The sequence below is a fragment of the Mya arenaria genome, chromosome 7, assembly GCF_026914265.1.
Source record: "Mya arenaria isolate MELC-2E11 chromosome 7, ASM2691426v1".
Classification (NCBI taxonomy): Eukaryota; Metazoa; Mollusca; class Bivalvia; order Myida; family Myidae; genus Mya; species Mya arenaria.
The window spans coordinates 69,551,407-69,557,406 of record NC_069128.1 but is presented as its reverse complement, the minus strand read 5'-3'; positions in this window follow the sequence as shown (position 1 = coordinate 69,557,406).

Here is a 6,000-nt window from a genome sequence, read left to right as displayed (position 1 = left end):
TCTTGAAATCTAAAGAAATGGACACTAATTAATGTATAAAGCCCTAAATAAGAGATATATAATTAATTAAACCTGCAATATAGATAGCCTTAGTAGTTAATTGGTTTTATTGACCAAACCTATTTACGATGCAGGAACAATCAGCATGTAGATCTCAGCAACTCCCGTTCATGTCAAGGCCACCGAAACGGTCCCGACTATAATTACGAACTGGAACAATCTGAAATTTATTTACTGGAACCTGCTCCCATGATCTGAAACTATAGAAAGCTGTTGTAGAGCCGAATATGGAAAATTGTGACAGGGTGACTATACTATACTATAGTGACTACCTACTACTTTATAATTCTGTAGTTTGAAACTAATTTTTGTCTATATGTAGGAAATCTATACTTTTACACTAAAACAACACCCGAAACATCAGAAACACTGAACGAAAATGGACAATTCTACTGTTAATGAAAAACATCTTTTTTTTAGAGTTTAAAAACAAATCGGTAAGGTTCGGTTGTTAAGGTTTTCTGTAACCCCACAGTACCGAACTTATATGTAGTACTGACCTGGTATTGATAACAAAATGATACTATTTCTGTCCGAGCGCAGGCGCACTAGGTTTGATGTTTGAACAAGTAAATAAACGCCATTTTTGTCAAGAGTACAAGAAACAAATTGATAAATATTGAAACATTTATACTTGATTCAGGAAGATACTTTGTAGCTTTGTATAGCATTTCAAAGGCGAAATATTCCACAACACCATCAATATATGCCACCACGTTGCCTTTCGATAACTCGTTTGCAAAACATTGAAAACCCCACGGATTTCTGTACATATGTTTGCCTGTAAGACGAAAATGGTAACGTAGATAATCAATGGCTATACTATAGTACCATTAGTGACCGTAGCAAGTAATAGCAATCCTTAACATTATTGTTATGCAATTCTAAACGTTGAAGGATTAAAGCTACACTAATATATTAGTCAACAATTACACAATGATCAAACTAATGGCATACACTATGAAAAAGCGAATCGGTGATGCAAGATGTTTCAATTTTAGGAAAAAAACGTTTTTGAAAGGTTAAAATGTGCCATGGAAGACCCTTTCTAATATGTTCAATGGGTAACAGGATTAACAGCACAAGTTTACAAAAATACATAGTGTTGTTTTACAAATCCAGATGCAAACACTTCTGATTCGGAATTAAGTCTAATATTCTATTATAGTAAATTATCAGTGTTATGTATTCATTTGCTATTTACAAAATGATATTTGGTTTGAAAAAAAAAAGAAACGCGTTATTTCTGTCATACTTTTTGGTGAAATCCAAAGTTTTATCAGTTTTTTCCCACTACAAACCAGGAGTGATAATATCAGCTATAAAACTACATTTAAAGCACATTGTAGTAACTTCCCCTTGATTAACACATCTCTTTTGAATAAAAAAATCTGAAAATTTAAAAAAAGTAGCAGAAGTTTAAAAATATATTATTTTTGGAAATTAACAACTTCCCGTTGATACAATCAAAAGGTAATTCAGTTTTTTTTTCAGACGAACATTCGCTTTCAAACAAAATAAATTACAGACGAAAACAACTGCTTGAACATAAAATTATTTGGAACAAAGATGCATAATTAACGGTTATTTATTAAATGCACTTGTATACAGCACCTCTGCAAAAGTATTTATACCATTATTTATATCAACATTAGATGATACAATATTGGAGACAATTTCATTAAGATGTTTTGTTCATTTAACAATATTTCTTTAAAATTTTCAGCTTTAATATTATCCCATACTAATTTATCTTTGCTAACTGGGTCAGTATTTTCATTTAGATAATTTAACATAACCTTATAATTGATCTGTATTGGCACGCGGGAAGAGCAAGAAAACTTGTCATGTACTATAAAATTTTCAATCAAAGGAAATAATTCACACGATGCAATAGCGTAGTCAATTACACTTTTCCCGGTAAATGCCATAAATGTGAAACGCCCAATATCACCATCGTCCCGATGCCTACCTTTGACAATTCTTAAATCCGTACTTTAACATATATCAAGTAATTTTAACCCAGATGAGTTACATATCTTATCTTGACTGGTTCTAATAGGTACATTAATGTTATTATCGTCTATTTGAGTATCTATAGTATGAAGATATCGTTCAAAAGCATCGTATGAAAAATCGTCACGAGAAGCTAGCCTAGCGTTGAGATCACCAATGACTGAAATCTTACCAATATTACTATTTTTCTTAATTCCAATTTCTAGTTGTTCGAAAAAACTTACCTCATGCGATTTAAAATAAATGGAATTGTTTGGAGAAATATATGCATAACAAATACATATCATTGTCTAGATTAAAATAGTTTGTGTCTATCTTTATCCATACTGTATGCAGTATGTAGCCAATGGAGGTGCTTGGCAATGCAGTATCTTCTAGGCTGAGCTTGCTTTCGATTTTCGAAGCGCATGGTACATATCGTCACCTTAGTGCATTAACTCAATAACTGCATAAAGGAATAGAAGCAGATTGACTTATTATTGCACTTAGGTGGCGATATGGTAGTTACACATAGACGCACATATTTTATTAGCAGAAATGTCTTTTGCTTGAGCTACTTATGAGCCTGGGCAGCGACCATAATCAGACGGACTAAATCCAAAAGAAATATGCCTTACGCGATATATATATATATATATGATCACGTGACATACTAGAATATAAATAATGATTAACTAAACAATGAATAAAGCTACAGTTATGTTGTACTTGTGCGTATTTTCTTACGTGTTATTAAGTTCATCTTGATTTTCGTTAATTGTTTTCAAAGATTAAAATGTATTCATAACGACGACGACGACGCCACCGACAAAGAAGAAACCGAAACTATGTCTATGACATCACGTTGACTGTTGTCTTCGAAAGAAAACCAGATGTACTTATACGGCGGTTTTTAACTGAACGGGATTTCCATTAAATAATAACAAATTGGTTATAAACCTATAACGAAACATTGTATATACACGTTAAATGGAATATTCGCGAACATGGCGTTCACATTGCAAATCGCATCGTTGAAGGTTAAAGGGAATGAATTTTAAGTACCAAAATGTTGCTGTTAATTGTCGGCAGGTTCTGTAACACAATTGTTTGTTATGTTACAGTGACTGTGGTCTGATTTATAGTATTACTTGCAGGCTGTTATGAATTAAATACAGCGGCCTTAACAGACTGCTTTCTGCATACGAGAAATACATACACATGTATACACAACCCATAAACTTTGAGTGCTAAACATTTAACAACTTACTAAATAATGCAATTATGGAAAATATTAATTACTGTTATTAGGTTATGCGATATTCAAGAAATTAAAAGTATAGTGAAAACATTAAAATTTATTAAAAGACACTACAGTACATGGTAGATAACATTAAAACTGACAGCCGCTCGACTGAAATGGTGCCCTTATCAACAGTGACATTGTCTGACTGATGTTGGACCGAGTGACTGGGAATGCGATAAGAAAATGTAGCAATCGAATCACAAGTTTCAAAAATCAGCTGTCAATTGATATGTCGCTCTTAAGCGATGTTAAGTTGATAAGTTAACCTTTATTGCAATAACCTGTGTCTACATGGAGAGTCAACTACTTTTTGATCAAATAAGGTTAATTAATCTTTAATTAAAGCATATGACATAAGGATCTATATCACTGTTTTGAAACAAACAATAAATGCTCTAAGGAAAATCCTCTGGTGATAAACAGACCTTAAACATCGGAATGTTAACACTTTTCTTTTATAACAAAGGGACGTTAACATTATGGAAACATCCTTTTTAGCTCACTTGTTATCTGGTTTATCATTACATGAAAAAGTAAGCATAATTATATTGCTTGTATAATTCCTGAATCTGATTCTGTACAAAAACTTGTTTGCTGTGTATTTGAGGGTTCGATTCCCGGCCTGGGCATATGTCAATTATGTGTGTGGTCACCAAACTCCAGTTTGACCGGTTTCCTCACAACTCGATTCACATTCTCGAACACCATAGAAATGGCCGACAGCTAAATTTCGGAAACATTACGTAAGAATACAGTCATCGAAGACAATATTTACCAACATGTACGAATTAGATTATTTAATTAATACGTTTGTGTCTAATTGTATGAAAAACACTACGCGATTCAGCTAACAAATTTTAAAAGATCCTCCACAAGTATGACGTAATATCAGTTATCATGTAAATATAGTTTACGGAAAAGACCGATATGGCGATGACGGAAGCTATTGAACTTAGTGTCGTCATGCTCTGATGGAATTTTGGTGTCCAGTGTTCAGGCACTAAGTACGATTTGTAAAACGAAAATATATTCCGTTATTCAATTTTAACATGCATATTTTTAACATAAGCATATGTTAGTGTAGCAATGCTAATTCCCGCGTGTCACAGTAATTGACGCGAGAATAGTTTAATTCAGCAGCATTTGCTCTACTAATTGAAAAAAATTAACTGGGCTGTTAATGAAGTCTGAACCAGACGACACAAAACTGTATGTATGATTGTATTAAAGTTATCTATCTGACATACTAAATGTGAAATACCACTACGGCGCTGCATGACGGTTGGTTTGTACTAATTTATTTGATCTCGATTGTTAAGACAGCTAACAGCTGATCCTGGGCAGGAACCAGTACTGTTTCCTTCTTCATGTGCCATTCGAAGGTACCTGGAGTATCCCTGGTGGGGATAGAACCCCCAAACTGTAGTGGCACGAGCGGACAGCTATACAACTAGATCATTCTCAGCCCTGCGTGACGGCTGTTAACAAGTATCCCACATCTCCCTTAGTACGCTCGAGAATAGATTAATCTATTTTACAGTAGTGATTTCCAAAAATAACATGTTTTTTAAAGCTGATATATCATTAACATTTCAAATATTGTGATAGAAATATAGCGACATCTCAGTTAAACAAAGACTCATATTATATTTGTTTGATTAAATGCACATCTTAACTTCAAAAATTGTGTATCTGGGTTTGGAATTTTAATGGAAACTCTTACCTCATGGTCAGTTCAATAAGCGCTGCTCACAAAAACAACCTCGATAATGAGTTCTACTGGTCTACGCTTACGTTAAGATGGGTGAAAAGCGTATTACTTGGCTCTTTTAGACGTAACTGAAGCCTCTTTTTGCTATTGGTTGCGTTTTGAGAATCAAAACCATACGACAAACCACCGGTAGCGTGTCTGTTTACTTTCTGTTATACTCGAATCTGACTACACGACGAAAATCATTCTATTGTGCCAGCTTTGCGTACGAAATTGATGTTTTTCCTGTCGAAATGAGCTTTTGTATCAGATCATTTAATACGATACGTTTTATTTTGATTTGTTGAAATCGGAGCTGCCGAGGAATTCAGTAATGTCCCTTGGCCAACTCGACATCCGTTAAATTTTAGTCGTGTTATGTAGCGTTGGCCATTATCCGTAACACTATATAATTCATTCTAGTAGAAGCAAGGACTATTCCTCGTGATATCATGATTGTAATTGTTTCTGTGAGGGTCGGAAACTACCATAGAAAAAGAAATAGCATGACGCGTTGATGAGGGCGTGTTCGTGGTTTTCCGGTGTAACGTGCTCGTAAATGTTTTAAGCGGCCCCGCGTTAAGAAAACGTCTTCTCGCATATTGGTCACCTATGAATGATGGAAATGTTCAATAGGTAAAACCCGGTTAATGGCACTGGGTACACGCCAAAGACACAGAACACAATTTTTTTTTCACAAACAAGAAACATGGATAACACCACAAAACTCCACAAACAGCACAGTGTATATATACTATATTAAAGAACTATGTTTATCAATGGTTGTTAGGGACCGGCTTAGAACGGTCAGTGAAATGTATATTTACTGGGGGCTTAAACCAGTTTAAGTGCACAAGCCTCAATCTTATCCCAACAACTCGTGAGCTAA